At 35.8% G+C, this 24,838-nt stretch overlaps 1 protein-coding gene across 1 annotated transcript in view; it reads left to right on the top strand.

Moving 5' to 3' along the window:
* Positions 1 to 2,980: 2,980 nt before the first annotated feature.
* Positions 2,981 to 24,838, top strand: part of RFX3 (regulatory factor X3) — a 98,096-nt gene continuing 76,238 nt past the window's right edge. The window contains exon 1 of the mRNA XM_088532007.1: positions 2,981 to 3,299. The gene's annotated coding sequence lies outside the window, so the exon portion shown is untranslated. The remainder of the gene's footprint in view (positions 3,300 to 24,838) is intronic.

Raw genomic sequence — 24,838 nt, 5'->3', positions numbered from 1 at the left:
AAAAATTTACACCAATTCCACACGCAACCAGAATGCAGGTAGAGATAATTCCTCACCAGCTGCCGTATTGCAATCGGTAAAGAATTAATTACTTTATCCTTGTCACTGACCACGGTGAGTTGATTTAATCAGATCAAGGGGTCAATTAAGGGGATGACTCTTCCACGTGGAGTGATTCCAGAGGGCCTGTAAGAAAAATGATTTGAGAATATGAAAGAGATGTTCAAAATCATGCAGGGCCAGTAGAGATGGGCCGGTGCTGTCCACCCTCAGTCCACACAGGAGCAAGGGGCCGTCAGAGAGGCCACTGCATCAGGGGTTCAGAGAAAACAAAAGGACTCGCTGGCATTCATTTAACTTTTTTTTTTTTTTTTTTATCATCCTTATGCCATTTTTTGAAAATATGTAGGTATTAATGATTTGGGATTTCGTAGGGCCCGTCTGTTAAGAATGTCTTATGGTAAATTTCACTTATGCTACAAATGGAAGACCATGAAACAGCAAACCATTTGGAAAGACATTCCATGCAGTGGACATAAAAATGGCTACCCTGTGTAAGATATGCTAACTTCAACCTTATAAAAAATACCTGTAAGCTTCTACATTTTCCAGAATGTTAGAGAATGCAAAGACTTCTATTCAAGATGAAAAAGGGAAGATATGACAAAACTTTGCTATTATCCGCCTTTACATGAGAAATATCCGTTTAAATTCCTTCATACAAAACTAATTATTTTCTGAACTGTTGAAAGTTTTGATTAACAACAGTTCATTAGTGACTTCTGTTTAACCTTGGTTTTGATTATTCCACGTCCACATAAGGTGGCACAGGTTCATTTTAATATACAAAATATTTTGCATCTAAATGTAAAATACGAGGCTTTTAATTAATAGCTTTCATATTCCTACTTGGCAGATGATTTAGTATTGCCAGTAGTGCTTCCATTGATTTTTAGCAATGAGCAACTGTGCACAGAAAAAAAAAATCAAAAAATGAGACCTACCTTCTTTGATAAAGATTTAACTTTTAAAACTTCATTTTGATGGAAACACACACATACATGTATTTGAAACGAAGCAAAATAATTTGAAGTTCCTATTAGAACCTGGCTCTTCCAAGTGATTATCTCTTCAAATTAGTTTCATAAAAGAAAAGGTCAAATCATTGAAGGCATTTAATAATTTCCATGCAACAAAAGGAGCTAAAATTCTCTTTCTTACATAGCAGGTAATCACATAATCATAGACTGGAAATGCTTTTAAAACCTTCTACAAATGTATTGTGTCAAGAAGAGAAGCTTAGTGATATATATATGTGTGTGTACTTTGAATTCCTGTCAAGGCTTGAAATAGGTTTGATTTGTTCCTTCCAAGAGTATGGGCACATGAAGTTCTATGATTTGAAAAAAAAAAAAAAAAAAAACATTATCAACAACCCAGTGCTTTTATCTCTCAACTTTATAGCACTTAACCACAGCTTACCCTGTTGATCTTGCCAAGCAAATACACATGCAAGTGATGACTCACAGAACACAAAGACAGTCCGATATCAAAAGGAACAAATTCTGGTGTCAACACTCAGCCATCACATGAAGGTTGATGTAACATTAACACAGAATTTGAGAGAGACTTTGCTGGTACTTATTTTATTAGACTAAATACTCGGTGTCCCATCTTTAGAGATATCCTTTCCATCACTCGGATGAAATTTAGAATTCGGTGAATGCACAAGTCTTCAAAACGTATGATGTATTATCAGCTAAGCAGAACTACTTTTATTTGCTGGACATACACGATGAAAGGTGTTCACCAAAACAAGACATAACCTTCAAAAGAACCAGCATATTAAATAAATTGCTACCAATAACTGCTATTTACTGACGGCTGTCAGTAAATTGCTAGTCAGTATGACCATTTATGGTTCTTTCTCGCAATGTCTCTGACTGACAAAGCTACTTCTGCAGATGAATGACCCTGTGAGCTCTTCCATCACCCAGAAATCCGGTGGGATGGGAAGATCCTACTAGAGCAGTTACTAGTTTAGCATCTCTAGGCTGTTGATACACTGAATGAGTAATTAGAGGGTGTCTATGGGATAGCATGGTCAACCTTTACCGAAAAAAAGACTATTGTTACACACTTACGGCTGTCAATCAAGGTTTTATTTTTATATACTTAGACCTCAGTATTTTATAGTTGTTACGGCTCCAGCGGCTATTACACAAGGCCTTGAAATCACAGTGAACCTAACGGGTTGCAAAAGCTCCTGTGCTGCGAGGGAACAACTTCAACCCACACCTGCGGGCACAGGTGTCACCGCAGCCCACGAGTAGTGCCTGCCAGGTGCATCTGGATACAGGGAATAGAGGCAAATGGAGTCGCCACGGCCAAACCACGTCTAAGAAACACAGAGCGGCGCGCTGCGAAGCGCCCCCGAGGATGCCACGCGGGCGGCCAGCCCGGGCTGGCAGCGGGGCGCCCCGGGAGCCGCTCCCCGGCGCGCAGACATTTCCCGGCGGCAGAAACGCGCAGCGGCCGCGGCGCCGCCATCGCCGCTCCCGCCTCAAAATGGCGGCCGCCGGGCTGGCCCCTCGTTTCCCCAGGGAGAGCGGCGGGACCCGGGGCGAGAGGGAGACGCGGCAGCCGCGCCGGGCGGGGGCGGCCGCTCCGGCCCCGCAGCACCGGGGCGGGCGCGATGGCGCCGCCGCCCTCCTTCCCCCCACAGCCCCATCCGAGCCCTCCCCGCCCGCCGGATGTGGCGCTGGGGGCGGCCGCAGGCCACGCCCCGCGGCGGGCCGCTAGTGACCGTTGTGCGGCCGTCGGTGACCGTTAGGCGGCCGCTCGCCACCGTTGCGCGGCCGCTGCCGCCGCCCGCTCCCCGCCGCCACCGCGGCCCCTGCCGGCGCGGAGGGGCCGGGGCGCCCCGCGAAGGCAGCGCGGCCGCCGCTGCCGCCCCCGCCGCTTGGTGGCCCCGCGGCGCCGTCAGTCAGGGAGGCGCCGCCTCTTCCGGGCCTTTCCGGCTGGGCCGCCGCCTCCTCCTCTCTCGCTCGCTGCCTTTTGTGAGTTATAGCAACCGTTGCCTTGTGAATCAAGCGCCATAGTCACCGTAGTCCTGGCGACTGTTACCCATCAACAACAACCGCTCCTCTCCTGCTCCTCCTCCTCCTCCCGCTGCTCCTCACCCCCATCCTCACCCCCTTCCTCACCATCACCCACCACCACCACCACCACAACAACAACAGGCGCCCGCAGCAACAGCAGCGGCAGCAGGAACACCACCACAGCCCTCCGCAGCACAGGTGAATATGCTCGGTGGGTGCCCGCCTGCCCTCCCTTCTCTCTCCCTCCCCTCCGCCGCTGCCTTCCCCCCCCTCCCAGCAGCATCCGGGCTGGGGCTGCTCCCTTGGGCTGCACCAGTGAGCGCGGTGCGGCGAGCGGAGCGTCGCGCTGCCTCCTTCCCTCCTTCCCGGCTCCTGCTTCCCCGTCCCCCGGGCTGCCCCCCGCACCTCGCCGGCCTCCTCCGTCCCCGGCTGTCCGCGCTGCGGCGGCGGGGAGCGGGCCGGCCGGGCTGGGGCCTCGCGGCGCTGCCGGAGAGCCCGGGTCTCCAGGAGGATGGCGAGGATGCGGTGGGTACGTCCCTTCCGTGGCCTCCTGTCCCCACCAGCGCGCGTGTGGGCGGGTGGGATTGGGGGAGGCATCCTGGCCGCGCATTCCTTGCTCGAAACCCGCACACCCCCACCCCCAAAGAAAAGAAATAAAAACGGAAAAAAAAATCATAGAGGGGAAAGAAGGGAGAGCTCCCGATGGATTCGGGAGCGCACGGGAAAGGGCTCCTCGCTCGCTACGGGGCCTTGTTCTGGTTTGTCGTGCCTGCCGAAGGTGCGGGTGTTTGTAAACTTTTTCAATCCTTTAACAGCCATCATGTGCTGGCTTTCATTACTTTTCTCTGGGGCTTTTTTTTTTTTCCTTTCTTCAATCATGTTTAATGCCATTGCCAATTTTAGGGCAAGCTGTGTTCTCTTTGTATGGTAAAATGCTTTGCCATTTATCAATGCCTCTATACACACATACAGTTGCATTTTTTTTTTCCTTTATCGTCCTTCTGTTTTGGGGGGCTTTTTAAATGATGCTTTTATACTGGCAGTGTATGTATACAGAATAGTGTATGTGCACTTGGTAGTTTTTGCACACTGAGTTCATGTGGAGATGGCTGGGAAGAGGATCCATCTCAGTTTGCTTAAACTCTTTGCAGTGAATGAGATTGAAGACATTTCATTGTGCCCGCAACTTTGTGTGCTAAACAGCAGAAGAAAGAAAGGAGCAAACAAAAAGTAGTAGAAAAAATGGCCTTTTGATTGTTACTGTATTTTGAGATAATATCTGGGGAAGAAAAAAAAAAAGGCATTTTTTTTGCCATTCAGTCTGAAATAGAAGTCATGTTATTCATGAAGATATTTTTTCATTTTTTGAATTCCAAATACTTGTTTTCTTTTTTTTAATGTTTGTTTATTAAGATGTAAAGATTTGTTTTGCCAGCATAGGCAAGTTGTATTTTATGTACTTAATTATTCTTTTGGGCAAAACATACTTTTGGTATTTCATTATAGTAGTGAGATTCTCTTTTAACATCTCTTTTTCCAATTACACTGTCCTCCTTGTCCTGTCAAATCACCTATCCGTGCAGTTTGCAAGCTTTATTTACTTTTAAAGTGATGACTTATTAATTTCCTTATTGCTTTGTTAATAAAATTAAGAAAAAATATATTCAGAAGGAAGTTTTTATTATTTATTTGAATCTCAAAGCTACAGAGGTATATGTATACTTTGTCTATATTTACATCCGTAGAGCTCCCTATCGAAAACTAGGATTCTCACTGCGCTGTTACCTAGAATTTCTTGGTTATCTTACATTCTTTCGCATTTCCAGTGTAACAACATTGCTTTTTCAAAGTGTCTCTCAAGTATAAAATATGCTAAATAGTTAGTGCATTATTGATAATATTTCTTCAGCTAAGGCCTATTGAATTTCCTCCCCCCATGCCGTTCCTCTCTCTCTCTCTCTCTCTCTCTCTCTCATTCTCTTTAATGTATATTTCACTGGCCAACTGTGTAAACAGAAAATGCATTACTGGCATTGTCCAGAGGTCTCTCTGTTTTCACCTTGTTATTTTATTTATTTATTTATTTATTCATTCAAAATGAAAACAAAAAATGTGTTGCAACTTCTCTAGGCACTGCTGTCAAATAAGGTGTGTGGGCATTAACAATTATTAGTGTGATTGTAAAGTTAGGTATGTCTGTATGCATTCAGTATGTTGTAGTACTATTCCAGTTGTATGATATGGTTGTATCTTTATGCAGTTGATAGTAGTTTTGTTAGGTAGTGGGTTTTTTTGGTGATTCATTGGTAAGGAAATCATTCCTTACATCCAATGTTCTTCAAAAGATGGACATCAGCCCTACACGGTGCACAGCTTGAGCAGCCCTATCACCACAGGGTAGAGTCCAGTTCAGGACGGGATTCCTTCTGGGCATTGCACTCCGTCCTTGAAGAACATGGATCTAGACCCCTGTGAGCAAAGAAGGTTGCACAGGCTGTAAGACAAAACTTCTGCTTGCCTCTCTGAAGAGGAGTGTGGATGCCTCTTAAACATTCTAATTAAAAATAGATAGTCTTGTTTAAAAAACAAAGACTTTTTAGTATTATTTAGTTATGTTTCCTAAGGCAGTGGCAGCGTTTTCTAACGCAACTATAACCATATCACCTCTGTTAATACTGTATACCTTATTGAGAAAAGTATTATTGACAGTTTATTCTCTGCAATATTTTACTAATCATAGAGCAGATCTTTGCCTTTAGCGTTCTCATTCCCTAATGCCCTGAGCTATCAGAATAGTAGATGTTTGTGATGCTAACCAGTCTTTTAAAAATAAGTGGCTTTGTGATTTTTATGTGGCTGTTCTCATGCTTTAGACTATGTATATAAATAACTATGTTTCAGCATGCCCTAATGATCCCTTCTGGGTTGAATGCTCTGTTGTCCTTTTAATCAGCTAAATTATATTGCCGCAGTATGGAGGGATCTTCTCAGTGTATGTATGAAAATAAATGAAATGAGAATCAAAGGTACGATGCTGTTACAGAGTTTTAAACAAGGTGATGTTTGTGTTGGCTTTGTTAGTACTATCAAATTTCATGTTTTCCACAGCTACAGTGATTCACAATACTGTCTTTGAAAGTAAATCTTCCTGTTTCTTTCTGTTACACTTTATGTTGAAAAGGAAGTGTGGAAGGATGCTGCTCTTTTATTCTTACTTGAAGCATAACCAGGATGCTAATCTTTTATCATCGTAATTTCTTCTGGTGTTCTAGTTAGTGTTTTTGGTCTTCATGCTTTACTTTTATCTCCTTTTATAAAAGGCTACCCTCTTGTAGCATTCTAAATTAGTGGGTTTTTTTGTTCATTTGTTTGCTTGTTTGTTAGTGTGTTTTTACTTGCAGTCTGCCCAAAAGTTACTAATTGCAGATGTTATCATATGGGATATTTAGGAAATAAAATTAGAAAACTAAAAAAGAAGATATGCCTTTTGAAAGATTATTTAAAAAACTATTATTAGTGGTGCAGTAATGTTCTTGTTATGCACGTTCCATTCTTAAATGAGACTCTGCGAAATGAACATACTAGCATACCAAAATAAGCATACTTTAAAATTATGAATTAAACTATTTTTTACTAAAATATGAGCAGTGAAAAATTAATGAGGCTTTTAAAACCTACAGGCTATTTTTTAAGGTTGTGAGTTTTTTTTTTTTTTGTCAATTTGAATTTTTTAAACATCTTTCCATTAAGGGTGGTTATGAATGATGGCAGTACTTCTCTTGCTCACAGGTGCTATTCATACTCATGTTTTGGAAATTTAAGGAACAGTGTACACTCTGATTTGACTAAATCTGGTGTGTTAGGGACAGATGGCTGATTTAAACAGGTGTCACTTTCATTTCATGTTCATTGTATTGAGACTTCCAGAGGTTTACAAAAGAGCTGCCAAAAGCAGGTGGCTTTCTCTGCTTTTGTGACTGGCAAAATATACTTTTCTCTGTGATTAGATGTGTTTTAATGGTTAACATATTGTATGAAAGCCCGAAATGTTCCATGAAACATGGTCATATTTTACTTGTTTTATCATTTTCTTATTAAACTTTTAGAGAAGGACTCACAACTATTTGCTCATGAAATTTAGCATTTATGGCATGTGTGAATAGCTGAAATCTTAATAACTTACTTGCTTGAAAGATGAAGAAAAAGGTAGCTTGATGCAACATTCTGCTTCAGTTGATGCTTTGCCTTTTTCTAAATATATCTTTTTAATAATAAAAAAGAATTATTATTAAGAATATAGAATTAGTTTCAAGCTTTTTCTTTTGTTTCTAGTGCCTCTCCATTTTAGTACATCCTTGTTTATTTTTCTTTATTAACAGGGAGAGTTTGCTCAGCTATAAGAATTTGGCAAAAAAAAAAAAAAGAAGAGATTGAAATTTGAAACTTCTTAGGCATGTACCCTTTTGTTATTAGAGATGTATTTTTTTTGTTCTGTATAGTCATAACGACTCTTGTTAGTTTCCTCTAATAGATTCACCAGAGGGTGCTGTGCTATTTGAAATAGAAACAGAAAAAATCTTTAAAAATCTTTTCATTTGAGTATGGGTAGTGCATATAAGGTTTAGGAAAAAACCTTGCTGCACTTTTTTCTACCTTTTTTCATGCATTACCATATAGCAAGCTGTTGCTATATTGGTAATATTACTCTAAAATGTGCAATAAAGGTACTGTTGCATTATATGTGTACACTCAATATACAACCTCAGTTCATTATATAACTGAACATATAGTTATAGACAAACTGTATAGCATGTAGTTGAAGCAGTTTTTACTTAATGAAGTAAATAATTGCTCCTCTGAGAAGCTGGATGGGTTTGCATGAAAAATTCATGTATTTCTTAGTAAGGTTTGTGTGTTATGCAATATTGCTCGCTAGTCTGTTATCTACACTTACCAACGAAAGTGTATGTTCATATTTTATTTACATTTTTAATTACAGTCAAATTCTTTTTTGAAAAAAAATGTGTTGCCATGTGGGTTTTTGCTTTCTCACTGAAACTGTCACTGAATGAAATTGGGATTAAAGTCTTCTAATTTTACTTCTGAATTGCAACTTCTGTAGTTTTATAATATGTCTTTTCTATACCTATAATATTAATAAGGCAATGCTTTTAATGTGGGGAATAATAATTTTCCCTTTGGAAAACTATGAAAAGGTGGAGGCAAGACTAGGGGTAGTGTATTTTAAAATGGCCGTTCTTACAAGTTATTGTTAGCTGTTAGCAGTTTTCCTGCTATAGTATGGTAAATTATTAGTATTTAGCTTATCTTCCTGGATTTCGTAAACCAAAATCCAGAAAAGATGAATGTAGTAAAGATGTTTAATCTGTTGAAACGTCAATTTTATTGAGGCTTGGAAGGTGAAATGCTAGCAATTCAGACTTCCTTTATTACCGTCCAACTTACTTGTTACCACTCTTACCTGTTTAAATTATTCTATAATACCTATAGCAGTGCTGTGTGAACATCAAATATTCTGTATTAATCAGTGAATTTGATGGAGTGTACTTAAAACATTTTGTGACTTTAATTCATTTAATGACAGCTGAAAAACATCTAGCAGTAATTTTAAATGCCATTCATCCATTCATGAACTCAGTACACTGAATATACTTTTAAAATTGTTCTTTGAGTAAAAATGTAGTGCGTATAGATATTGTGTAATGCATTTAGATGGTACAACTGATACAGTACTGTTACTCTATTTTTTCCCCCTTCTTACTGGATTCTTATTTCAAATGGATTTGTAAGCTCTTTAAGATAAGCACCATGTCTATAGACATGGCTATAGGCCTTTATAGGCTTCAATTTTGTTCAAATTTGGGTACTAGCACTACAAATAGCAATGAACAACTGAGAATGTTCACTGTGGTATTTACTGTTTATTTACCATAAAAAAAAAAAAAGAAGTTTCCTTTGCGCATTTTATTACCTCATAGTAATTAATTAATCTTTTTGCATTTTCTCTTATGTACCTCTTGAAGTGTTTGTAAGGTTTTACTTTCTAGTGGATTAGGTGACCAGGATTGTGAATTTGAGCTCATGCCTTTTGGTATAATGGCACATTTTTCACGTAGCATCTACAAAAGCTGCTATTTTTCTGTCATCATATTTTATTTTTACAACTGATGCTATTATCTGAATTGTTTTCTCCATGTTCTGTAGCAGCATTCTGCACTTCTAACAGCTGACAGTGCAATCTAAAAGTGCAAGTTTTAGGTGAGTAGGACTACGAAAAGGTAACTGCTGCTTACTAAGGGTTACCAATTCCACTCCTTATAGATAAGCAGAAGTTACAAATTTTAATTCTGTTGCTATTACCTTGTTTATGATGCCAGCCGAACATCAATGTTATATCAAAAGGTCATTTAATGTCATTTTGACATTTTAATCTAAATTTTAGATTCACATTTAAAATTCTTGGGAGGTCTCCATCTAAAGCCCTAATTTTATAAAAGGGTCTGTCTTCTGAAGAAAATTTCACTAGAGTATTACTACTTTATTGTTTTGTAAATGGACATAACTAGAAGAGACAGCTGAGTTCCAAATTTACTGAAGGAAAAATATTTCCCATTCAGTGTTCCTTGTTGCTGAAGTGTATGTTCTGGTTTTTCAATTAGTAAATGCATGAGGCTGTAGACAAATAATTGCCATTCATCTTTTTAATGAGAGTGTTTTAATGTAACTTTTATTCTTGGGATTCAGTCTTACTTGCATTGGAACTTTTGGAGATTTGGGGAAGGTACAGTTTAAAAAAAAAAAGAAAGAAGAGAAATTACCAGCCTTGGTTAAAAAAACATTCTTGCTTTTTTGCTTTCCAAAGAGTTTTCTTTGGAGAAAGAGTTTTTCAACAGTCACCACTTTTAAATTAAACTTTCTCAAATTTGCAAATTAAAAATATACTGATCTGATCATACATATTATTTTGTGTTACTTAGTATAAAGTTAAACTACCTTTAGTTAAATATCTGTCGCTCTAAATATGGAAGTATGTTGCCCCCATTTATCAAGTACTTTCTTTATCAAGTAAGTATGTGATTTTTTGGAAAGAATTTGGATTACTTATGCAAAACTTCCTGGTTGTCTTCAAAGTTGCATTAGCCTTGGCTAGTGAGGGGCAGTTGAACAACCTCTATAACAACTGACTTATCACATTGAAAGTCAGATCAGAGGTCAAATTGACACGAGTTTCTTAAGCATGAGGTAGCTTAAGGTCATGTCAGGAGGCAGGTGTCTGTTTAGTAATTATTTCAGTCCTGTTTTCATTGGACTGCCTATTAAACCACTCCATTTGAATTACAAAATTCAAAATAATTGGTAATCAGTTCTTTTATATTAATTTTGTTGATGTAGGTTGAATAAATGAAAAATTAATCTTTTTAACATCTGAAATTAGACTTGGTGTAATACATTTTCACGTAACTCTGTAATATTACACTTCTCTATAATTTTTAGTAAGTTTTTTCTAAAACTTGCATATTAGTCTGTGTGCTAGACCATTCTTTCTGATGTTGTGGGATATAAAACATCATCTGCTTTAGAGCTGAGGGATGCAGCTTGAAAATAAACATCTAGTTCTGATCCAGTCCCTGGAAATCCTGTGCACATTTTGGGTTTTGAGGTGAGGAGAGTGACGTGGCTTTTCATGGTACAGTCTTATTTCAGCTTTGTAGATGTCTTTTGGTTGAAGGTCATCTTAAGTTATGCCATTTTATTCTATCCTTCTAAAATTTCTTTTTCCTATAAGGAAAATATTTCTTACAGGGTATTTGCAGGAGCAATAACAGGCAGGTAAATCCATATGAATTTTGCTGTATTTTGTGCATATCGCAGAGAATTAGTGTCTTCTAATCCTCCTGCTGGTTTGCAGAAGGACTTCACTATGTTCGGTGACTGAAGTATCCATCATCAAACTTACGTCAAAACAAGAGAGCATTTATTTGCAATAGACTGAGAACTAGAGTTGATCCTCCTGTAACATAATTTGTCAAGCAAATACTGATTCTGATGGATGGATCAGACCTTCTCATAGTGTTTTAATGCCTTTTTTTTTTTTTAACTGGTTCAGTTGTAGCGGTTCAGTATGTTTTTCATTACTGTATACAGGATTTCTATTTCAAATCATCCAGATGGTCAGTATTCAAACAATACCATTTTATGAATTTGTGTGATTTAGGATAATTAGATTACTGCTATTATCTTACATCATTAATATATATTTTTTTCTTTTTTTGTGTGTGTAGGAAGTGGTGTTCTTAACAAGATTAATCCTTCAGATATTATTATTTTTTTTTAACTTCCATTGTCCATGTACGACTGAGTCAAGTTTGCCATCTTTAATAGGACATGACTGTGTTCATTATCTTCACTGCTTTTGTCCTTTTAGTATGTAATTCTGTTGTATCTGTTGTTCTCAAACAGTCTTGTTTTGTTAGCTGTATTTCATGCAGTGTTAGGAAATGCATTCTTTCTTATAATGAATGTACACCACGCCTATCTTATGAACTCCAGAGACCAAAGGGGGAGTCTGAAGCAAGGAAGACTTACCTTTGGTGGAGGAGGATCAGCTTAGGGAATACATAAACAACTGGACATGCTCAAGTCCATACGGCCCGCTGGGATGTAACCACAAGTGATGAGGGAGCTGGCCAGTGTCACAGCAAAGTCGTTCTCAATTGCCTTTGAGAGGCCATGGTGATGAGAGGAGATGCTGGTCCAGTACTGTTACTGGTGACTTTATTACTAGTGAGGATAAGGGGACCAAGTACACCCTTCCTCAGCAGGTTTGCGCGTGACAGAAGGCTGTGGCTGTGCTGCCATTCAGAGGGAGCTCGAGGGGAAGGGGGATATATGTAAACATATGATTTTTTGGTTTGTGGAGCCCAGTTTGAGGTCCACTGATAAAAGAGTCTGTATTTGGCTAACTGCTAGGGGATTTGTAGATCACATTTAATAAGGGTAATGGCCAGAAATCTGGAGAGTTTTTTTTTCTCTTCATGTGCTGAACGCACCTAAAACATTTAATTGTATTTGGGCTGTATCTCTGCTATGTTCATTAGGAACTGGAATGTGTCCAAAAAAGGATGTGGGAAGCATAGATGATCAGTGCTGAGTGTTTATGAAGGGGGTGTTTGCTTAGGAAAAAAATGCTTGCTTTATTAACTAGCTGCAAATAGAAAGCAGTAGTTTGAGGATGTGTGTATGCCAGTAACTCTATTATTGGTGAAATCAAAAAGACATTTTCTGAATCACTGCCTGCGTGGATGGAGGTGGCTCAGGTAATACGTTGTTTTAAGCTGGGGTTTGGCTGTTGTGGAAGAAGTCTTACTCAGCTACTGAAGTCCACAGCAACATTAATGTACCTCTCAGATTCAAAATTGCTCAAAGCATAAGCAAAAAAACATTGTATATATTACTAATTGTGATAAATATAGTTACAATAATCAAGGCAGTATTAGGAAGTAATCTCTTTATTTAAATAAATCTATTTCATTCCTATTCAAATCTAATTAAATGATTAAGGCATAAAACAAGATAATATGTTATTCAAAACCAGCATTTGGGTTGTGTTCATAAGTTGTTGTACTTACTTCGTCAAATTCAGGAAGTTCACAGGAAAGGGTTATAAGATTTCCATAATTTGCCTGTAATACGTTTTCTGCTTGGAAAAGATATATATATATATATATATATATTTTCCCATTGAGCTAAGTAAATGAATGCACAGGGAATCTAGAAGTGTCCTAAAGAAAGTGTTGAACAGAATAACATTGCCAGAACAATTTTCATGGACTTCTATTCTTTAAGAATTTATATAGATATATATACCTACGCACAAACACACATATACATATATATAATATAGTGTTATATGTAAATATAAATTATAAATATATTTAATGTATTTATATAATTTTAATATTTAATATATATAAATATATATTACATTATTATACTATATATATATATATACACACACACATATTTTTACAAGCCAGGCAGTGCTGAATTAACATTAAATTGATAGAAGTCTTACTGAACAAAACAAAAAGTTTTGTTAAGAAAAGTGATTAAAATAACATTTAGCAAATGTAGAAAATTATGTTCATAATATTCAGCATTAGTGTTATGTGTTTAATAGCTTAGATTTTGATGGTCCCATGCTAAAAATAGGATAGCTAATGCTATCTCTTTAATACTGTATTTTTACTGTTACTTGGCGATTCTGAAAAGCAAATATAACAATGGGATATATGTATGTTTTTAAATGTTGCGTCTGTTACTGTAGTATATTGTTGTTAATCTTTGCTATGCCCCTTATTGAGTTACAGATTTACTTACTGCCTTTTATTCCGTGTACTTTTAATTCATATGTTGCAGTACATTCTTTACATTGGAGGGCTTTTTTCTGATTCCCTCTATGTGCATGATGATAAGCTAATAAAAAATAATTTTATTAAACAACTATAAATAACAGTTAACAATGTTTTATAAACCTTTTACTAATACTTAAAACACTATTAAAGTAGTTGTATTTGAATTAAGCTTTAGGTTCAAGTTTTTGGTCTCAGTTGAAAAATGTTGCTTAGAACATATTATAACTTTGTAAGTCAGAAAAAAACAAATTATTGTGTACTGCTGTGTATTCCGTTTTTGTTATCAATACAGTAACTGTCATCAGAGATTTGTTACTGTTTGTTGTAACATTTCTGTCTTAATTCATCACGTTGTTTTGTTTTGGATTTCCCCATTTTTTTTCAATTTGGTGTTTTGATATATTAATCAGTATTCATTACTTCATGGTTTTAGGCTGTGCTTACTATTAGCTTTTTTCTTCCTAAAACCGAAAGAAAAAAAAAAAAGTGATGATAGATGATTTCTAGTATAAACTGGACATAACTACACGTAACTAGACATAGTTACTAGACATGTATACATAAACTAGAAACTTTAAAGCACCCCATGGAAATTGTTTAGCATTTTTTACTTTTCATATTTTTCATTTAAGAACACTTATGTATGTTTTAACTTTTATATTATGACATATCCAGTAGATTCAATATAAGTTGACAAATGCAGATTTAATTAAGAATTTTGTTTATAAATTTATATCTGTAATAAAAACAAAATGAGTTGAAGGGGTTGTTTTTAAGCCATATGTGGAACAAAAATAACAATAATAAAAAAAGTTGGCATCTATCTAAGAAAAACCAGCTAAGCCTTTTTTTAAGTCACTGTGTTTTGTGGTTTGAGTACTGTTAGCTTGGAAAAGTTAGTGTGGTACTGAATTTGAGATATGTTTGGTAAAATAATAGTCTTACTGTGAGAGTAATTGTGTGTCACTGCTTCTGATATAATAAATCTCTTGTGCATTGCTTGTAGAATTGCTCTCCTTGGATTTGCTCTTGAGCCTATAGAAGGGGAAAGAATATGGTAAACATGGTGAGATGTTTGTTATTTCTTGCGCTCAGATGACAGACAGCATGGATACTTGTATCTTCAGAAACATCAGTCTTCAAGACTTTTTTTCATATTTTTCCCTACTCAGAGTGAGATTGAAGTGCTTTAGAGGTAGCTTTAATATAGTAATAGAAAATAGAAATAACTTAATTTTACAATTACTATACTTTAAGTGTGTAGATAAAAGTCAAAATGACAGATTTTTAAAGAGATATTCAAAATTCAGATATTATGGAAAGATAAAAAAATATTTTTGGAACATTAAGCAGTGCTGAAAGATAGGAGTAGTCTTTTTAGAATGTTGCCCAAATTTTGCAAAATCTTTGTGAGTACATGTTTGAAAAACATATGAAAAAATAATAATATAATGTGTATATGTGTATACATAAAGATTGATTGCTAATTTTCCCTCTCTGTTTTTTTCCCTATATTTCAAAATATATTTCCCTATGATACCTAAATAAAACTAAAATTTTTCTAAAATTCTAAATTTTTTTCTTTATGTCATCATTTTCACTTCTTTTGCAGTTTATCCTTTGGTCCTGCTTCGCTGCCTTGTTATGTCACTGATGACAGTGACATCTATTGATGCATATTTTATAATTATTATTCTGGTTTTGGTATTGCTTAGTGCTCATTTTCAATCCTTACTAGCCTCTTCAGTATCTACTGTTTTACCCTGTCCCTTTTTGGATTCTTTTCTCCCGTGTGGTTTAATGTTTCACAGCTTACCTGAGATAGTGGAGTGTGACAAGGCTGATAAACATCACATCCAAAGTATTTTTGACGTAGATCCAGTAGGGCTGTTGAGTTAGCCTGCAGCCACTAATCCTTAGTTATGGAGGCTACATGTTGTGTTCTTTGCCGGCAGTCACGTTGGTTTCTTCTTTGCTAATCTCCAGCTTTCTTTGGGGTGCTTTTGCATGCTTTATCTAAACCTTACAGAAATTTGAGATGTATTTTGAGGAAGATTCTCTTGGTCAATTTTATATGATTGAAAAATTAAGAGACATTCAGGATCTGTTTATTTCAACAGCAATCTGAGTATGCATAATCCTGTCCAAACTCCATGAAATAATCATGTTAAGGAGTGGGAGGCTCTGAGGTTCTCTTACAAATTTCAAGTTATTTTTTTAAAAAAAACTTATGGATTTATATTCATAAAAATATACTCTTTAGCATCTGTTTTTTTTTTTGTTTTGTTTATTTGTTTTGGTGGGCAGGGGGAGCCTATTAAGATTTGCCCATTTTGCTACACTGTATTGCAAAGCTCCTTTGCCTGGCCTGGCACCCTTGGGGCTGTTGCTGCTTGTAGCATTGAGGTTGTCAGAATGTATCCTGTTAAAAATAACTACAGTCTTTTGAGATGCCAATTAGAAGACAACTTTTAAAAAACCTTGTACAAGTATTCTTTACGATATAAGTAATCCCAGGGCATCGTCATTTAATATGTTCATTACAGTCATAATTTTCAACATCCGTTTCTACACTCTGCTATTTCTTGGTCAGTTTTGATCGTCTTCATTAACTTTTAAACAAGTTCAACAATATTAATCAGTATTAAATTACTAGTTTTCTGCTGCATGCTTCAAAAAAGTTGGTGTTTATGGTTCGAAATGTTCAGATTGGGCAATTCTGGTAAGGAACAAGTTCCCACTCATTTATAAGAGGTCAAGAAGTTATGGCTGTTGATAGATCGTGCTTCTTTTAGAGACAGCGCTCTTTCAGAAATTAATATATTCCCTTAAAATCCTTTATATCATTTATATATGACAAAATCTGAATGTTTTCATTTTTGAGTGCATTATTTATGTACAGACAAAAGAGATACAAAGATCTATTGATAATTTATTGCATGCCAGAGTATGTATTCTAATAACAAGATTGTTGTTTTCATAATTTAGGCTGTGACTTTTAGTATCATAATGACAAACTCACGCTAAGGACAAACTGATCATGAAAATTATTAAATTTGAAAATAGTAAGAGTTGTGATGCAACATAATGGTGTAGTTTTGATAAATAAAGATATTAAGAACATCCTAAGTTTCATTAAGAACTGTAAACAAAAAAAAGACATATCCAGTCTTGTTTAAGTGAAATATAGTTTTATGATTGTAAATTCCTTATACTGTACTTTTATTCAGTGTTCTTTGTATTTTGTATGTTAGAGGTGATCAAAATTGTGCCCATAAGATGCCTGCTTTTTGTCTTATGTGAAGTGTGCCAATTAGCAGTCATTTTGAAGATTTATAGTGTCTTCAAAAGTGCTTTCAGTTTTGTTTAGAGCAGAACAGTGAATTTTTTTCAGAAAGCTAATACAGACCAAACTATGTTCACAGCATTTCACTACTAGTTTTTTTGCTGATTTTTTTTTTCCCCCATGTCCTTTCTCAGCCAATGGCTGTTATTCCTGATCTGTTCTGCGTATACCTTGCCTATCCATTACTCATCTTTCCTGTTTCACCTCTTCCTCTTCTGCTCCGTGGCGCTTCTTCTTTAGCTGTGGGGATGCTGTGAGCAATATGCAAGCAAAAACTCAGTTAAATTTATGGCTAAACACCTTAGACAAGGTTTTGTATGGAAGTTTGTATGGAAACAGTTTCACGGAAAAATCATAGTTAGCTTTAGTTAATATCATCTATACAGATATGAGAGGTTAGTATCAATAGTATATGCAACAGGATTCATGCGCTGCTATCAGTATCTACAGGGAAATTTGGCAGCTGAGTCACAGTTAAGAGCTCTATATTGTCTGTTTCTGGAGTGCTTTGGGGTATGCCACATTTAAATTACTAGTAGAATTCATGGATTTACAAAAACCTAGTATTTTAGTAGCTGCATTTTCAATAATTTAAAATGTATATGTATTTAAATGCAGTCTAATAACTTTTCTCTTTACACTGTTTTCAGAATTGATGAAAAGTAAAATCTGAAACTAAATATGGATGAGTGGAACCATGCATGAATAAAAAGTAAATTTTGTAAAGATACATGGAAGTATTTTGCAATCGAAAATGTTCAGTAATCAATGTTCAATGGATGGCTACATCTGTACCATTTTGTTTGGATATGTATTTTGTTTGTATGTGTCTACAATACAAAAAGCATATATGTGTTCCTGTGTATGTATATATGTATATGTGTATATACATATTTACTTATGGGTGTATATGCCCATACAGCATGTATTTTTGCAGAGAGATGGAACATGTCTTTCACTTTTAGATCTTTAAAATGAATACATGGAATGAAATCTAGTCCTACAGGATTAAGAAATTGCATGTTTAAAAGATGCAAGAGTGAAGAAATTAGTGGAAAATACTGCTGTCCTGTGAGGATCCTAGTGCATATGCTATTTCTCTATGCTGAAATAACCTGAATATCTGAGTGCCTTAAATGCTTTTTTTTCTGTTAATTTTGGCAATATCTATATCTGTATTCATTTTACGACATACCTTTTCTTTGTCTTCCTTTTACTTCTGCTTCCCCTTGCCTTTATTTTATCTTTTTGTTTTGTTTTGTTTGTGTGTGTGTGTAGGAAACACATAGAGGAGCAGTTCTGTGTACATTTTCCTGTGGTGTCCTTGTGAAGGATAGGGTTCTTGCAGGAACAGGCACAGTATGAATTTCTTAAATCACTGACAGTGTGGAACTGTCTCTTAGAAATAACCTGCTACTTGCTTAGGTAACATTCATCAGCTTTCCTGAACTGCCAGTATCACAGATGAGACTACTTCCATAGCAGCCAGTGGAGAAATGCTGCATTTGGCTTCAGCCTTATTAGGACCGGTCTCTGATCAAATTTCTTTACTGATCAGTAAGAATCCAAGCAGGGCATCTCACCAGGTTTAACAATTCTGTGCCCTAACCTGTTCTGTGGGAAACAAATGTATATGCCAGCAGGAGAGATTCATTTGCTTCAGTGAAATGAAGGGACTATCACATGGTATTAATGAAAGATCATTTATGGGACAGCTGTAGGTGGCCATAGCTTTGGATCGCTGCCTATTGAATCTCTCTGTCTTTGACAAAGTACTTCCTGTCTTTAATGTGTCCTTGATCAGCACAGCGCTCTTGGTAGAACCAAGCTGTAACAAAATAACGTATGGCGTAAATGTTGATTCAGATAATGAGTATTCAGGTTTTAATTAAAACTCAGTGGGCACTTGTACATCATGTTTAAATTGCTTTTAGCCATGGCAGTGTTGATGTAATCATTTTAGACTATTTTCCCTAGCTACTAGTCGTCTTTATTCGCAGCCACTAGGTTAAATTTGAACTTTGTGGTGATATTTTCTTAATGAAAATATACAAAGGAAAGCGGCAGTCATCGTACTTGTTTATATTAATTGATGGAAACACCTGTTTATTTCTAGTACTTAATTGTGGCCTCCATTAGAGTAATCACTTTCCCTTTTACTAGGCTAAATCCCCTAAGTGCATGGCATGAAACAACTTTGTGGTTTGAGGCATATAAGCACATTATCCTTAGGTGAGAAGTAATTTGGTTTCGCTTTAGAAATTTGCTTTAAGAAATTTAAGAAATTGCTTTTGATATTGCATGCTTACAAATTCTGGAAGAGAAATAAATTTCTAGTTACAAAAGAATATTTAGAACTGCATTCCTAAGAAGTTTGTTTTCTTCCTTCCAGCCCCTAAAATTTTTCAAAATAATGTTAAGTTTGTTATTGTTTCAAAGTTCCTCTAGTAAGCTCTGACTGCTAGACTGCTGTTTTGAGCAGCATAAACCCATTTCTTGCATTTCTTTGTATGACCTCTGGAATCCGTTTTGTAGCTGCAGTTGTTATGTCTAGTGTATAAATATTATGTCTCTTTTCATCTTTTAGCCTTGTATTCTTAAAGAAACTTTTTTTTTTTTTTTTCCCTCCTCTATGATATGGCTACCTACCTAATTGCAAAGAGTGGTGAAAGTTTCATAAAATTAAATATCAAAATAATTAGTTCAAGACAGTAAACTTAAAATGTATACTACCAGGGAAGAAAAGGCGGTTAGTGGTTGATTTACACTTAATTTCACAACAGCCTGCTGGGTCTGAAGGCGAGTGTCCACACCCTGCACAGTTGTGTTTGAAGAACCAATCAGGAATAAACTGGGCTTTCTTAACTGTGATACTATAGAACAACTTGTTCTTTGACGCGGACTGGAACCCCTTAAGATTATTAGAAAGAGCAGAGAAAAGTCCTATTATTCAGTTTTTCTGCATTTATAACTACTTCCTGAACATATCTGCAAAAATGTTACTGAAAGCTTTGAATCCAGAGAGATATATCTGGATTTCCAATATACTGGCAAAATCTTAGTTTGAAAATGATGTATAAAGGCAGAAAAAAACATTTAGACATAAATATTCTGGAATCTTACCGATCTGCTGGACATCTTTTGATGTTGAGAACAAATTTTGAGCATTATCTTGCCATTTTAAAGTTACTTTTATTTTCTAAGTTCCTAGCTAATGACCCAAAAAACAAACCTAATGTATTTTCTCTCAAGAATTTTCTCTCATAAAATGTCAGTTCAGAGTATGTTGTGCAACAGTGTAATCTTAGCTGTCGTAACTTTAACATCTAAATTTTTGATGTTTATGTTTTTAATCTGCCTCTGTATATGATGAATTAGAGAAAAGAGCAATTTACTTTCCATTAAGTGCAACAGAGATAATATATATTGGTTTCGTGTTTTTTTTTTTATTTTCCTGTTTGTTTACATTGTTAGAATATATCACTGTTGTTTTTTTTCCCCCTTTTTTGAAGGTTATATATGGAGTTGTGGGTTGATTGATTGTGAAAAGTTTTAATTTCTTTAAACAAACAGTATAGAGCCACGGAAGGAGGCCTGCAGGTTTTTTAACGCTTCTTACCCTGAAAGCGCTGCATAACTCTTTTAGGTTGCACAGCAACAGACTCCTAGCAACAATAATAGGTTGAATTTCCAATAGTGACCAGTCCGGATGTAGTAATAAAGCAAGAGTACAAACAGTTGTCATGGTTTTCTATTCATAACAAAGTAGTCTGAATTTTGGAAATTTTTGTTTCTCAAAGTGTCAAGCCTCTTTATAAAATGAACATTCTTGTTAATAGTTCTAACACCCAGACACTACCCTAAAAAAAGCTGCTTAGCTTGAGTAAAGTGTGATATTATGGAACGTAGCAAAAAACAAACATTGAATGGATTATCATATAAGAAGAATATGTAATGCGCATTCTATACGTTTTTTTAATCCTGACTTCTTTTATAAATTGATTTGTCCTAGAACTTCATGGAAAGTTTGCAACTTTACAAGTATATAGATGCACATTATGGAGGAATAGAATGAGTCACAATTAATGAAGTTAAAAAGAGGCTTTCCCTAAGGAGGATATTCTATTAACTGCCTACTGTATGTATTCTCAGTATTCCTCTTTGGAGGAAGGACATACTCTTTGGAGTATGTATTCCTCTTTGGATGAAGTGGTATTAGCTATGGCTGGAAAGTGATTGCAAGTCACAGTCAGGATTGTATGAAGTTATTGTTTGCTCTGTTACCTTCTCTTGGTTCAGCTAGCAGATACTATGCAGCAGTTCTCGTTTTTGAGGATACACGTGTGATGCAAGAATCTGTATGAAGAAGATCTTGTTTCCTAAGGTGTAGAATATACTGCCTTACTTCAAATCTTTAGAATCTTAACATATTTTTCAGAAATGTTTGAAAATGTGTTGTGGATGTGCTGTAAGAAGAGGTAATGTATAAAAATGTGAATAGCTACCAGTAAAGCTGATGTCTTGCTAGTATATCAGTATTTCTTCCATGTATTTTATGTATTTCCTAGTGTATATGAAAGATAGAAATACGTGGTCAAGCAGGTGATTTGGGATGAGATGAGAGAGCGAGGTTCTCTCACAACGTGGTAAAATTTGCAGTTCTAGACAAGTACCTTCATGTTTAAATGTTTTGGCCTTGTTGACTGAGTTGGGAATTGAGTGCAGAGGTCAGATGTAAAACTCTATTAGATTAACACCTTTATTCAGTTTCTGTGCCTGCTTTTAGGAACAGTGGCTAAAGTACCGTTATGGTAAAGATCAATATTTCTAACAGAAAACACAAGTTAGTCATTTGAAAACCTATTATATTGCATTAAAATGTCACTATTTCTTTTGAGTAGGTCAAAGTTGTTCTAATATAAAACACACACTGCAGTTACTGATAAAAGTGACAATTCTAGCAACTACATAGTGTGGAATAGAGAATTATAAAATGCAAGTAAGTTAATATTACTGACTTCATTTGGAGTGTTTCACTGGACTCAGTAGTTTCAGTAGATTAAGATTTTGATGCATAGTATCAAAATGCTTTGTCACAAGAATTTGACAGATTGCATTCTGGAGAAAAAAAAAAGGCATTTAAATGAACTTCTTAGGTCTTACTGTGTAAATAGTACCCTGTGTCTTAAATCATTTTTTTCAGAATGTTTTTCTTTGACATAACTAGCACTGGAATTGTCACAGCAAAAGATATCAGTAGGGTGACGATTATATTTTGCGATATCCAAGTGATATTCAGTGACCAGATATTTTCGTATGATTGTATTTGAAAATTATATTCATGTATGTCATATGTAAATGCCAAATTAAAAAACATATCTAAAACAGATAGTTAGGTGTTTCTGTCTCAAAGTACTTAGTAGATGCTTAATTTCAAGTTTGTAAGCTCTATTAATAAGTAGAATTTAAGCACTAGTCTGCGTAACCTTCCAAATTAGTTTGATGTTCTTAATTTAGTATATCAATTGATTCAAATTCTAGGATTTTAAAACAAAAGCTATTGACTACAAATTTTTTGTAGTGAGAGAGATGTTAGTATGATTTAAAAAACTACTGTTGCTATAGCTAATGAGCTGGAAGACTTTGCAAGATTTAGAGAAATTCAGCATTTGTAATGTAGGAAGAGGTTGAAAACTGATAATTAAATGATAGGAAATATGCGGGAAGCAAAAGCTACAAAAATCGGGAAAATATATTTGCCATTTGATACAACCTTTTGAAGGTGATTTTACTAAAAGTTGTTTTATTTATATAGTACATTAGTGACATTTTCAGAGGAGGCCTGAAGCATTTGAATACATCTTACATTATAAGAATCAATGGTCATTTATTTAGTATTTATTATGGCAAAAATGTATTCCAAAATCATGTAGATTACTTCCAGAATTTCTGTATGGGTGTCATTTGCATTCCAGGATTGCATTCATTATCACTGCACACCTCCTCTCTCACCTTCTCCCAGATAGCTTAATTTCCATATGTTATATTTATGCTTACAAATATTTCTAGATCATAAAAAGTCACATAGAATAGATACTCCCTAATTGTTTTCCAATTGGACAAACCTGAATAACTGGGTTTCTACTACATGTAGAGTATCAAAGCATTTAATGGCAGAAAAATGCCAGAGATAAAAATATTAAATAAAGGCAGTTTGTTTAAATGTTTGGAAATTAGAAAAAAATAGTGCTATGGAAATAAAGCTCTAAAACCTGAAGGTAGAGCCTGAAGGTTGATAGAAAATGAGAAGTACAGCAAAAAAAAATCTATACGATCTGTCTGCATGCATCCATCCAACTGAATTTCCATGCGGATTATTATGTTATGGCATCACATGATACACTTGCTACTGACTTCTTATCTACTGCTGTTGAAATGCAAATTTATTTCCAGAATTTTCTTTTATGCAAACATTTCATTCTCACTGATCATGTGTAAGAATAGTTAGACTGAAGTTGAAACCATTATGTATGTTTGTTATTCTTTAATGTCTGTATGTTGTAAAGTGTACATACCCCCCAAAAAACTTTTCATGTACAGTTTCATTTTTAGTGGTATCTTCCTTTTTTCATATACTTACTATGATAAAAACAACAAATAGAGATAATGAAGTCAATTTATCTGGTATTGGTGAAAGGCAGCTATGTTAAATTACAGAATGCTTAAAAACATTTTTTGTTTTTGTAAAGAAAGTTTTAGGTACTGAATGATTACAAGTAAAAATCTGTATTGACATTAGTGTAGTTGTGTGAATGAATAGAACATGCAATTATTTTTCTGGGGCACAGCTGTTATTTGTGTGCTGCTAGGGCATATATGATATTCTCCTTGAATGCATTTACCCATATACAATATTTGCTTGGGATCTTATGCTGTATTTATGGCACAATTATCTGCCAAGAATAGTGAAGAACATAAATGAGCTGGTTTTCTGCTTAATTAAATACTTAAGGTCCAATTTACTGGGCCTATATCACATAAAAACATAGCTTTTAATCTCATGTCGGTGCAGAATGCTGTTTGTGAATTGCAGCTTATTTGTGTGTGTCAATAACTCTCTTCATGATGTGTCCTTGAAGGATATAAAGTAAAAATGGCTTCTCTGAGAAGGACGGGTGTAAGCTCCTACTCTACAATGGTCCTGAGATTCAGTCCTGCAGCCCTTCTTTATTTAGGCAGGACAAAATAATACTAGTATCCTTGTTGTTGACCATTTTAAGAGATTGATGACCTTGCCAAGTTGACAGACCCGTGACAAACCTGTGACATGTCCAAAAGGACACAGAGTTTTAAGTGTGTCATTGGACTTTGTGGAACTGAACTATTTTAAAATACATTCTAAAATAATTTTAATTTTACTGTTTTTAAAATATACACACAAAAGACTGTGAGTGGATATCTCTTGACTTCAAGGATTAAGGAAGTAGGAGATGTTTTCTTTATATAAAGCCAGTCATTGGTTAGGTACAAGTCTAGGACTGCATTCCAAATAACTTGTATTTAATTGGAAAAATGCATAAGTGTGTGTGTGCATGTGTGGTTTCTAAATGTCTGGGAAGTATTCTTATTAATATGTGTAGCCCTGAGCCTCTTCATTGTTAAGAAAAACCATATACTTCAAAGATTTATGGGGCCAAAAATTTTGTGGGATTATGATATTCCTAAAAAAAAAAAAATCTCGTTGGGAGCTTCAAATCTTCTGATTTGCCACAATAGCCATTCTTTTCTTACTTCCACACATCTGAAATCCTCATCCCACGAAGGCAGCTGAATTTCTCTGGGTCAGTGCAGTTTATATAATCGAGGGTGGAACACATGGAAGAAATAAAAAGTTCTTTTTTTAACCTTATTCTAATATTTTCTAATATTAGAATTTGTTTTGTTTTAGAGGGTAG

Source organism: Tinamus guttatus, unplaced genomic scaffold (genome assembly GCF_059628265.1).
Source record: "Tinamus guttatus ecotype Peru unplaced genomic scaffold, ASM5962826v1 Tinamus_guttatus_pri_ptg000446l, whole genome shotgun sequence".
Taxonomy (NCBI): Eukaryota; Metazoa; Chordata; class Aves; order Tinamiformes; family Tinamidae; genus Tinamus; species Tinamus guttatus.
This window is presented reverse-complemented; position numbering and strand designations above follow the sequence as displayed.